The sequence below is a fragment of the Myotis daubentonii genome, chromosome 9, assembly GCF_963259705.1.
Source record: "Myotis daubentonii chromosome 9, mMyoDau2.1, whole genome shotgun sequence".
In the NCBI taxonomy this organism is placed as follows: Eukaryota; Metazoa; Chordata; class Mammalia; order Chiroptera; family Vespertilionidae; genus Myotis; species Myotis daubentonii.
In genome coordinates, this window is record NC_081848.1 from 82,810,861 (window position 1) to 82,823,532 (window position 12,672).

The window sequence follows — 12,672 nt, forward strand, 5'->3', positions numbered from 1 at the left end:
GGGGTGGGTGGGGACAGGAAAGAGGACAGGGTTACGGGGGTCCTTTCATCTCTAGTGATTGAATGCCCCCCGACCCAAACACACACACCCGTCGGCAGGACCACCCCGGCCGGCGGAGTGGCTCACCCGGCTGAAATCTGCACTTGTAGCTGTCGCATCATCGCGTCCCGAGCATCTGTTCTAGTCCATGGTCTTTTGGTTGCAAGAAAGAGAAGCTCCCTCAACGCGGCTCATGGGAAAAGGGGGTGCCCCTGCCTGGATACAGAGGTCTCCGGGGATCCAAGGACAGGAGATGGGTGCGTCCAGGCCTCACGGAAACTGGAACCAGGAACCGGAGCACAAGCAGCAACTCTACACACTGACTCCTCTCCTGTCCCCTCTCAACCCCTTCATCCGGGTGCTCAGCGCAGAGGACCACCGTCCCAGCTCAGGTGTAGGGCCCCCAGCAGCCAGAATGTTTCTGTGAATCTTCGATTCCTAGAAAAGTCTCTGATTGGCTCAGCACAACACGGGGATGAGCCCGTCCCCTCCCACAACTGGCGCCGATGGCCGGGCTGCATCTACTACTCATGTGACGGGGCGGCAGAGTGGGCTCACGTGGCCCTTGCGCTCAGTCAGGGCTGTGGTCAGCCACGGCCCCCAAACTTGCCTGACGCAGCATCTCCTCTGGAACTGATCAGAGTCAAGCCATGCTCCCCCCAGGGAAACCCAAGACAGAAGCAGGTGTCGAAGCATGGTTAGCCCTCCTCCCTCCAAGGCAGGTTTCACATGCCGGCCCCTCCATGCCTTCTTCATGTCTTCTTCATGCCTCTCCATGTCTTCTTCATGCCTCTCCATGCCTTCTTCATGCCTCTTCATGTCTTCTTCATGTCTTCTTCATGCCTTGTCATGCCTTCATCATACCTAGTGTGGGGGACTTTCTTCATTCCTTTCCAGCCTCAGCCCAAGTTCTGAGACATCTGCAGCCACTCACCTTGACCTGAATGTCACCAGTCCTTGCAAATCTGCTTTCCCATTTCCCTTCTTAAAACTTGACACTCTGCCTCCCAGGGTCAAGTATATTTCAGGAACCATCAACCTGGCTATTGCTTTTCTGTTCAAACGGCAGGCAGCGGGCTCCAAAAGCTCAGACTTCTTGCTATCTGCAGCGGTCGCCAAGCGGTGGTCCGTGAGGTCCAAAAGGTTGGCGACCGCTGACTAGAGCAAAGAATCTGGGTGAGCAATTACCTTGTATTTCCTTCTAACTACAGACGTGGTGGTGATCTCCTCCTCATTTTGTTTGTTGTTTGTTTTAATGACAGACCAGGCCAGATGCATGGTTATTCCATTCCCTGAGCCGTACGGAGATGCCAAGAATAACCCAACCGTCTTCCCATAGGCACTGTGGACGTCCCGGGACCACCGTAGGGCCACCCGCCGCCACACACGGGCACGCGACACCAACCGGCCTGTTTTATAAGCACAGCCAGGACCCCTCTCCCACGGACCCATGATGCCAAAGCCTGTGGCTGCAGGATCGCAGGCAGCTCCCGTGCAGAACCCAGCGTGAAGCTGGCTTCTGGCTTGTGAGGCGAATGCAACAGCCCACAAGTGAACGGGGGGCTCCTGAAGCAAGAAGCTTGGTCACAATGAAGACACCCCCCACCCCCACCCCCAGGCCGGGTGGCTGTGTCCGGTCGGCACAACAGCGCAGGTCACCCGGGAAAGGCAAGTCCCAGCTCGCCCCTTGGAAGGAAAACGGCCCCAAATCCCATAGGGATCCCTCAGCGCTCTGAATGCAACGCGAAAAATAAATCACGGTAACAGGCACACGAGGCGCACGAGGCTGCTGTGGGTTATCATTCAACCCCTGCCCGAGCTCTTCCCCTTTTTTCTCAGGATTAAAATGTCCTGAGCCGTAACTAGCAGCTTCCATCTGCACTATATTCGTCAGGACTCTGATTTGCAAGTGACTATAATCAGCTCAAGCTAATTTGAGCATAAAAAGAATGTATAAAGGCTCCCATACCCAAACCACCCGACGAACAGCGGGCACCAGGGCCAGGGGTGTCCTCGGAAGCCTTGCTGGGCCTCGTCTCCACTTTTCTTTGCGTGCCGGGCATGTCTACTGTACACGTGATCCTTCCAGAGGCGGCCGCTGACCATTCTGGGCTCACTCCCACCAACTCCTTCACCAGAGAGAAGTGAGCTTTCTGTCTCTCAGCTCTAAATTTGAGAAATTCTAGGAAAGACTGATTGCTGGCTTGGGTCATGTGCCTACCCCTTGGTCCAATGACTGCAGGGCAGGGAGGGCAGGGGTTATTGTGAATGACCCAGCCTGACTCTCCTCCTCCTTCCTGTTCGGCAGATGAAGAAGAGCTACCATTTCACCTCTCTGCTTTCTGGTCCGGCTACCATCTGTTTTCTCTTTTTCTCCCCCGCCCCCCCGCGCCCCCCTGCCAGGCCAGGCTCATAACATCTGTCTTTTATCGTCGCCTTTATCACGTTAGCCAGGCAGGGCTGTGTTAGGCAGTGATTCTCTCAGTCTCCCTCAAATCCTATTCCTGGACCTTGGTTCCTGTTAGTAATAAATTAATCCTCTACCCAAGCGGCCCAGGAGCACACAGACATGTTTGATCCCCGGGGGCTCCAGGTGCACGTGAAGAGAACACAGGCGGCGGTACAGGCCCCAGGCGGCCTTTGGGTTGGCAGATGACAGGGCCTGAGAGCAGACCACGCAGACTGAGTGCTCGGCATTCCTCGATCAATTTCCAACCTGGACCATATACAGACTTCATCATGAGACCGCACAGGTTTGGTTCTCTTTGCACTGCCCTTTCTTACCTCTTTCTAACCCCCGCCAGCTTCTTATCTTTCCATTCCTCCATTCCTGTCTACAATATTCTTAACCCACTCACCGCAGCGTTTCCCACGTACATATCATTTCATTCACATATTTCCATCAAAGTACTGTTACTATTAATTCTCAGTCTGACGCAGCCCCAGAATCATCTATAATAATAAAAGTGTAATATGCTGATTAGACCAGACAGCTATACGACCTTCCAGACGTGATTCCGGACGTCCTTCTGGACGAAGCCACAGCGGAGGAGGCCTAGGCAGATGCGGTCAGTGGCAATCAGGCAGGCAGGCAGAGTGGTCAGGGGCAATCAGGCAGGCAGGCAAGCAGTTAGGGATGATCTATCAGGCAGGCAGAGTGGTTAGGGGCAATCAGGCAGGCAGGCAAGTGGTTAGGAGCCAGCAGTCCCGGATTGCGAGAGGAATGTCCAACTGGCAGTCAGACATCCCCTGGGGGATCCCGGATTGCGAGAGGGTGCAGGCTGGGCTGAGGGACCATCGCCCCCCGCCCCCCCCCCCATGCACGGATTTCGTGCACTGGGCCTCTGGTTTTCAAATAAAAGCTATAGTCCTGGCTGGGTGGCTCAATTGGTTAGAGCATTGTCCCGATATGACAAGGTTATGGGTTCCATCCCCAGTCAGGGCACATGAAAGAATCAACCAATGAATGTATAAATAAATAAGTGGAACAACAAAAATCAGTGCTTCTCCCTCTCCCTCCTCTCCTCTCTCGCTTTAAAATCAATAAATTTTAAAACATTTTTAAAAGGTATATTAGACAATACACAGAATTACAGAAGAACAGCTATTTGAACAAAACAACAATGAAGTCCATCGCTCTTTGGAAAACAGTGTTCAAATGCTGACAACCCAAATTTTACACCATTTGGTGTGTGCATCCACAGAGTGATAAACTTATTCAAAAACAAGGATTTCACACCAACCAAATCAAGACTATCAAGTAACTACACTTGAAGAATGAATTCATTTGGATCTATATTAACACATCTTAGGGGACAGTCAGTAATCGTCCTGGTCATTCTAACCCCTTTTTCTTTTTTTGGTTAACAAGAGAAATGACACTTTAAAAATTCACTCAAGAGGAAAACCAAGATGGCGGCACGGGTAAATGCAGGTACAGACCGCCTCCCACAACCACATCGAACTTATAACTAAAATACAGAATAACCATCATTCAGAACTGCCTGAAAGCTGGCTGAATAGAAGTTCTATAACCACAGACATAAAGAAGAAAGCACATCGAGACTGGTAAGGGGGTGGGGGGGGGAGGGCAGCGGCACAGAACCGGCTGTTTAAAAATACGTGTGTCATGTTTTTAATTGGGAAGGATATCAGTCCCACACCAGACCCTCCGCCCAGGGTCCCCGTGCTGGGCACTTCCAAGCCCAATACAAGTAGCAGCCGTCTGCAGATCACTCAATAGCTCCTGCCAGGTGGCCCCAGGCAGTGGCTGACTTTGCACCTCCTGGGAGGCCCCAGGGCCAGTGCACCCGGTGGACAGCTTCAGACCACACCAGATTTCAACTCTGCACATCCACAAGCAAGACACACTCGAGGGGCAGCCTCAGTGAGCACCAAAGCCCCACAGAAGCAAGTCCTGCTCCATAGGGGTGTTCCTGCACAGCCGTTCTCCCGCTGTAGTCGCAGCTGGTCCTCACAGCCGACTGGCCTCGTGGTCAACTCCTCCCAGTGAGGCCAACAGCAGTCAGGGCTCGACTACAACACTGTGCACACAGCCCACACAGGAGCTCAGCGAGAGTGCACAGCTCAGGTGAGGAGGGAGGCTGAGCCACTGGGCCCTACAGGACACCTATGACACAAGGACACTCTACCAACTCCAGGAGACGTGGCAGCTCTGCCTAACACATAGAAACAAACACAGGGAAGCAGCCAAAACGCAGGGACAAAGAAACATGTCACAAGTGAAAGAAAGGGAGGAAATTTCCAGCAAGAGAGATAAGTGAAATGGAAGCAAGCAAACTACTGGATACAAAGTTCAAAACAATGGTTGTAGGTTGCTCAGGGGCCTTCATGAGAGCTTCAAGGGACGCAAAGAGGGTTCCAAGGAACTTAGTGAGACTCTCAAAGAGCGTGGTGAGAATCTTAAAGACATGAAAAGGGACCAGTCAGAAATTAAGCGTACACTAACTGAAACAAAGAACAATTTACAGGGATTCAACAGTAGAGCAGAGGATTCCGAGAATCAAATCAATAATTCGGAATATGAGGAAGCAAAAATAAATAAATAAATAAATAAATAAATAAATAGATAGATAGATAAATCAGCCTGGCTGGTGAGGCTCAGTGGTTGACTGTCAACCTATGAACCAGGAGATCACAATTCGATTCCCATTCAGAGCATATGCCCAGGTTTCAGGCTCGATCCCCAGGGTGGAGCGTGCAGGAGGTAGCCAATCAATAACTCTCTCTCATCATTGATGTGTGTATTTCTCTCTCCCTTTCCCTTCCTCTCTGAAATCAATAAAAATTAAAAAAAAAAAAACAATCAGAAGAGCAAAAAGAATCCAAAAATATGAAAAATAGTGTGTGGAGCCTCTGGGACAACTTCAAGTGCACCAACATTCAAATTAAGGGGGTGCCAGAAGGAGAAGAGAGAGAGCAAGATATTGAAGAACTGCCCTAACCGGTTTGGCTCAGTGGATAGAGCGTCGGCCTGAGGGCTCAAGGGTCCCAGGTTCGATTCCAGTCAAGGGCATGTACCTTAGTTGCGGGCACATCCCCAGTGGGGAGTGTGCAAGAGGCAGCTGATCGATGTTTCTCTCTCATCGATGTTTCTAACTCTCTGTCCCTCTCCCTTCCTCTCTGTAAAAAATCCATAAAATATATTTTTTTTAAAAAAAGATATTGAAGCACTATTTGAAGAAATACGACAGGAAACTTCCCCTCCCTGGTGAAAGAAATAGACTTAAAGTCTAGGAAGTGCAGACAGTCCAAACAAGAGAAACCCAAAGAGGCCCACACCAAGACACATCATAATTACAATGCCAAGGGCTGAAGACAAAGAGAGAATCTTCAAAGCAGCAAGAGAAAGACAGTCAGTTACTGCCCTAGCCAGTTTTGCTCAGTGGACAGAGCTTCAGCCTATGGACTGGGGGGTCCCAAGTTCGATTCTGGTCAGGGGCACATGCCCAGGTTGCAGACTCGATCCCCAGTGGGGGGGCGTGCAGGAGGCCGCCGATCAATGATTCTCTCTCATCATTGATGTTTCTATCTCTTTCGCCCTTTCCCTTCCTCTCTGAAATCAATAAAAGTAATTAAAATTTTTTAAAAAGAAAAGAAAAGCAGTTAGTTACTACAAGGGAGCACAGACAAGAAAAAGCTAAAGGGGTTCATCACCACCAAACCAGTATCACATGAAATGTTGAAGGGTATTCTTTAAGAAGAGGAGGAGGAAGAAAAAGAGATAAAAAAAATATGAACAATAAAATGGCAAATAAATGCATATCTATCCAACAATTGAACCTAAAAATCAGAATAAACGAACAGGAATCTAATGAACAAAATAAACTGATGAATAACAGAACCAGAGGCATGGGAACATGGAACAGACTGACGAATCTCAGAGGGATTCAATAAAAAATCAATAAAAATATATATATTTTTAAAAAAAAGAGAGAGAGAGAATACCATTTATAGTAGCATCAAAAAATGTGCCCCCACAGGCCCAACAGAACCCTTGGTCCTGGTCTCCATTTCCAGATCCACCCTTCTTTTCCTCCCACATCTGTCAGCCCATCATCACAGAACATCCGAGCCAGGAGATTCCTTTGTGACCCTCTAGCCCAGCGGTTCTCAACCTGTGGGTCGCGACCCCTTCGGCGGCCGAACGACCCTTTCACAGGGGTCGCCTAAGGCCATCCTGCGTATCAGATATTTACATGACGATTCATAACAGTAGCAACATGACAGTTATGAAGTAGCAACGAAAATAATTCTATGGTTGGGTCACCACATGAGGAACTGTATTGAAAGGGCCAGAAGGTGGAGAACCACTGCTCTAGTCCATCTTTGCATCTATCCCCACTCCATTTATAGACGGGTAGACGAGGCTGGGAGTGAGGCCACGGCTCCTTCTCCCCCACCAGGTTCTAGGCTGGGCCTCCAGTTTGACTCAAACAGTCTGGTGCCCTGACATACTCAGCTCCTCTGGAGCCAGATCACCCTCCCCAGCCAGGCCAACACCCTCGCCACTAAGACCAGTTCTCACCGACCATCCCTCTATCTTTCGTCACCTTTTTTCCTGCTCAGAAGTGCACGGGCTCTGGTCTGCCTCGGTACCTTTCCCAAGAACACCTTGTTCCTTCAACTAAACTCACTTATCAACCCCACGGCTTCTGGGAGCTGGTTTCCGCTCTTCCCTTCCCAGTGTCGAGCACAGGGCTGGGCACAGACTCCAGACAGCTCCCAGGATGGGGCTGCATTCTCTGCAGGAAGCAGGACATATGACAGGCTGCACCGTGGTTTTTAAACAAAGCCTACTGATTGCAAACTCTGGAAGCCTCACCCCGAATGGTCGGCCAAGGAAGCAAAGGATCCCCATGAGGCTCTGGCCCCGTCTCCCCCTGACCCCAGGTGGTTTGCAGGGTCCCCCACTGGCTGCTGGTGGCAGGAAAGCTGGAGCAGGCTGGGCGCGTGCTCAGGGAGATGCCCACAAGCCTGGTAAGAAACAGAGATACACACACACCCCAGAAGGGAGGCGGCCTGAGACCTAAGGCCCAGCCTGGCATCCTCCCTGCATTGGGGCCGTTTTCTTCTGGGAGGTCGCCTTTAGGAGAGTCTCAAGGGGCCCCCTCTAATACGCACCCAGCCCCTCCATTTCTGAGCCTCCTGTCCTCTGTGGAAAGGGAAGGAAGGGCAAGAAAGGCAGGGAAGGTTGGTCCCCGCCCCGAGGCCCACCAGCTACCTACGCCCGCTGGCTGCTGGCTGCCACAGTCCCTTCTCCTCCCTTCTCGGACTCCTCAGAAGGCTCCAGCTTCAATCAAACCCTGATTTCCCTCCCCCACCCCAGGCAGGACTAGCCGCAGGCGCCAGCGCCTCCCCCTCCCGCCTCAGCATCAGAGCTGGGCCCTAACTCGATTGTGCAGTTAATCAAGCGAGTGCCCCGGGGCAGACTAAACAGGAGGCCTCCGAGGTCTCAAACCCATCAGTCCCTGCCCCGGTCAGGCTGGCAGGAGGCGCCAGGGGCCCGGGGAGGGGGCCTCAGACCGGGCAGAAAGGCCGATTCCCCCCTCCCCCACAGTCCAGCCATGAAGGGGGGGCGATGTGAATACACTGATGTTGATCAGGAGTCAACTGGCCCCGCGCTGGCCCCTCCCAGCCATGCGACCTTGGACAGACTATTAAACCTCGCAGGGCCTCAAGCTCCTCACCTATAAAACAGGGCTACCAACTCTCCCTACTTCGGGTTATCACAAAAATTAAGTGAGGTAAAACACATGAAACACCGAACAGGCCGACACATAGTTGTGTTTGTTAAATACAAGGGACAAAAAAAAATTAAAAATAAAAAAAGATTTAAAAAAATACAAGGGACAGCAGGCACCGGCCTAGCAAATTCCCAGGGTAACCCTTGTCTCATAACCGGCTCAGAGGGGTCTCAACTGGTTGGTTAGGCTCCAAGCTGGGGGCAACATCTACAAACTGTGAAGGAGTCAAGGGGCCGGCCCTAACCTCTCTGGGCCTCAGTTTTCTATCTGTAAAATGGGTATCATAATCGTGCCTACAGCCCTAACTGGTTCGCTCAGTGGATAGAGCCTGGGCCTGCGGTTTCGATTACAGTCAAGGGCACCTGCCCAGGTTGGCTTGATCCCCAGCAGGGGGCGTGCAGGAGGCAGCCAATCAATCCTCTTTGCTAGATGTTTCTCTCTTTCCCTCTCCCTTTGCAATCAATAAAAATATTTTTTAAACATAATAATAATCGTGCCTACATCGTGGAGTGATGAGGATTAAATGAGAACTTGCAGGAATGTGCACTATTCTCCTATCTGCGGAGGAAAATGGACGCTTGGCCCCCCCGCACACCCCAGCCCCAGGCACCTGGCCTCTGGCCACGCCCCTCCGGGCAGGGAGCTGGCCGGCCACCAGGGGGCGCGGCGGCAGGTGCGGAGGCCGTGGGCCGTGGGTACCCCGGGCGCGAACGCGAACAGCCCGCGCGGACCACCGCGAGCACAGGCTCGGCTGCTGGCGACCTCGCAGTCCCGAAAGGCGAGGGGCAGCCCCGGCCACCCCGGACTTGCAGCGCCTGGCGGGGCGAGGGTCCCCCGGGGGGCAGATGGGAGAAGGATCGGGCTTAGGCTCCACTCGCCCCGCCGGCCCGCTCCTCCCGTCGTGGGCTTGGAGCTGCGGTCTCCACCTCGGCGGGGGCTTGAGGACAAGGCGTGCACGCCCACGGGAGTCTGGGGAAGGGCTGTTCGGAGGAAAGGAAGCAGGCTAAGCGGGTCCGGAGTCAGGGGACCCCGGAATCGGCCCTCCTACCCCGTCCCTCCCTGGGCGCGCAGCCTCCGGCCAGGAGACAGGGTCCAGGCGAAGCCTGCAATCGCGACCTCAGGCCCCGCATCCGCCCGAAGCTCCCTCCATCCCCCTGACTGCCCTCCGGCAGTGTCACGTCGGGCCTCGCCCTGGGCCCTGAAACTCCGGGGCCCCCTGTTCAATGACCGCGGGAAGCAAAGTCGACGCCGTTAATCCGATGTTTCGGGCTGTTTGGGGCCACAGAGACCTGCCTCCACGGCACAGAGGAGAGCGACGCTTTCCTCCGTCCCGTCGCAAGTCCCCGGTGCGTCCCACCCCCGAGATCCTGTCCGCGCCGCGGGACAGGAAACGCAGGGACTCTGTGGGACGCAGCTCCGCGCCGCCGCCGGTCCCACCGTCCAGGAGGCGCTGCCTGTTCCCCGCACTCACCACCCGCCGTGAGAACCCGAGCGCTCCTCCGGCCAGGCCCCGCCGGCACCCCGCTCCGGGCCGCCTAACCCCCTGTCCTCAGGGAAGGGAGCGGTGCGGCACCTGCCCCCTCCAGGCCCCCCACCCCCCCACCCCCACCCCAGGATCCTAGCACAGCCTCGCCAGGGGAGGCAAAGCGCCGGATACGTGGGGAGCGTTTCTATGGCCTGGATTTTAGCGTCTTGTTTTAAATCAAACAGTCTCTCCCGGGGGTCCCCACCGTGGGGGCGGGGAGAGGGGGAGCGAGGCCGAGGGCCTACAGCAATGGGAGGAGGGCGGCCAGGAAGGATGCCCGCGGGATGGCCAGCTGCCTCCCTCCCTGGCTCTGAAGGCGGCCGCCTGGACGGCAGGTGAGAACCACTCACACCCCTTCCCGCGCGAGACCGGGGACCACCCAGCTGGGCGCAGGGGTCGGTGGGGCGAGGAGGATCGCCCACGGGGGTCCTTCGGCTCCCAGGACCGAGGAAGCAGCGCTGAGACGTGGCAAGAGGATCTGGGCTTGACCTTTGACGCGGGTTCAAGCGAGGGTGCGCGTTTCCACTGCGGGGCTGCGGGCTCCCAGCGCGGGCGCGTGCGCTTCCTTCACCCCCTCGCGGCCTTCGGCCAGGATCCCCGCAGGTAAAAACGCTGTCCCGGGGGGGGGGGGGGGGGGGGCCTGCCGTCCTGGAACTGCAGCCACCCCGACCCCAGCTCCAGGTGGCGCTGGGCACCCGACCGCACCCTGCGGGAGCCCTGCAAATGGACGCGTCTGTAAAATGGGAATAATAGAGGGCACCCCCCCCCCACCACCACAGCTGTTGTGGAAGACACACCAGCGCACGGACGCGGAGCGGGCACCGGGTGAGTGCTCAGTGCCGGTGACAATAACCGCCGCCATGGCTCTCATCGAGCAAACGCCAGCGCCACGTGCAGCCTCGCCCCCCAGCAGCGCCGCGGGGCGGCGTTCCCCGCGCCCCGGCAGGACGCAGAGCTGAGACCTGGAAACCAGAGGCCACGGACCTGCCCAGGGCGGTTCCAGAGGGAGGGACAGACCGGGATTCGCTCCCGGGGCAGCTTCTCCCCCGCCCCCACCCCGCACACCCCTCCGCGGTGGGGAGGCGGAGAGAGGGGCCGGGCCGCGCGGGGACGACCCGCGCTCCCTCGGGGGCGGGAGGAGTGAACCCTCAGCCGCGGGCCGGAGCGGGGACCCCGGTGCCCGGCGCCAGCCCGGAGCCCACCCGCCCCGGGAGCCGCCGGAACTGGCCGAGGTCAGGGCGGCCCGGGGCGCGCGGTGGGGGCGGGGGGCGGACCCCCACGTGCGCCTCCTGCCGCTGCTTTTCGAGGCCCTTTGTCGCAGGCAGCCGCGTTCGTGCGGCACTCGGCGGCTTAAAATAAAGACAATGTTCCCAGCCTCCCCGCGGCTAAATGCGGCGCGGGTGCGGGGGCGGTGAGAGCTGGGGGGGAGAGCTGCTCGCGGCCCTGCCTCCCTCCGCGCTGCCTGCCTCAGTTTCCCCGTCTGGTCTTGGGACCTAGGCGGAGACCTGGGCTGGTGGGGGCGGGGGTCATCCCTGCCCCCGCGGCTGCAGGACCGGAAAGTGGACGCTGGGGACCGAGAGGGGCGCTCCCGAGGCGGGGGGAGGGTGGGGGGAGGGGGAGCTGGACGCCCTCCTCTCCCGCCTACAAAATAAGTGTTTTTATTTCTACAGGGACGTGTGCAGAGGCGGGGGGAGAAGAGAGAAGGGAGTCCAAGGAGGTTGGGGGGAGGGGGCCAAGGAGCCTGATTCAGACTCGGAAATGGATACTGAGCGTGGAGGCCTGACACCCCCACACTCGGCCACGTGGACGCGCACCAGGGCTCGCAGCCCCGCCGCTACCCGGGCCGCCGGCAGGGGGCAGCCCGAGCCCGCACCCGGGGGCATCAACATTGAGAGGGGTGCTTGGTGGGAAATGGGCAGAGGGGAAGTGGTGGGGCAGGTCCCAACCCCGCACCGGACTCCAGAGCCCTGGGCTTGGAGCTAAGGGCCCCGCGTGGGGACACTCACCCACCACACATCAGTCACACCTCTGCTGCTTGGACTCCTCATCTACCTTCTGGGGGTAATGGATGACCCGGTCCTGCCTGCCTGCCGTCCACCCCAGGGCTTCAGCGCGGCCCAGCAGTGGCCTCCCCGTCTCTCCTGTGGCCAGCTCCCCGGGAGGTCTCCAGGACCCAGTCTCTGGCAAAGGGCCCGCAGGGGCTCAATCTCTGAGGAAACTCAACACAAATCCAAACCCGCCGGGGAGGCAGGGGTGGCTGGCCAGCGGGAGGCAGGGGTGGCTGGCCAGCGGGAGGCAGGGGTGGCTGGCCAGCGGCGGGCAAAGGGAGGAAAGGAGAGGAAGGGCAGGTTCCTCGTCTCAAACCTGTGAGCCCTGAGTGGGAGGCCCGGGAGACAGAGTTTGACAAGCTGGGAGGAGAGCTGTCTGTCTCCTGTCTGTGTGTCTTCCAAGTGGAAGCTGGGGGTGGAGCAGGCAGGGAGAGAGAGGCTGCGTGGCTTGTAGAATTAACAAGCGCCACAGTTGGGCAACACTCAGACACACGCTGAATACAGACACGCGTGTGCACGCTTCCCGGCTCCAGGCCAACAGGTGACACCCGTATGTCCAAAGGTTGCACGGTGACGTGCGCACTCAGGGACACACATGTGGGGGGCACTCCGCAGCGTGTGGAGCAGACACATAGCCCCCCCCCACACACACACACACACACACATTCACCCCCAAAACCAGACACCTGTATGCCTCACGCGGGCTCTTGCGCGGGGACAGATGTGAGCGCGCACAGCCAGCACGCGGGCTGCTCACCCCGCTCAGCCCCGGCGGGTGCGCCAGCCCCTGGGT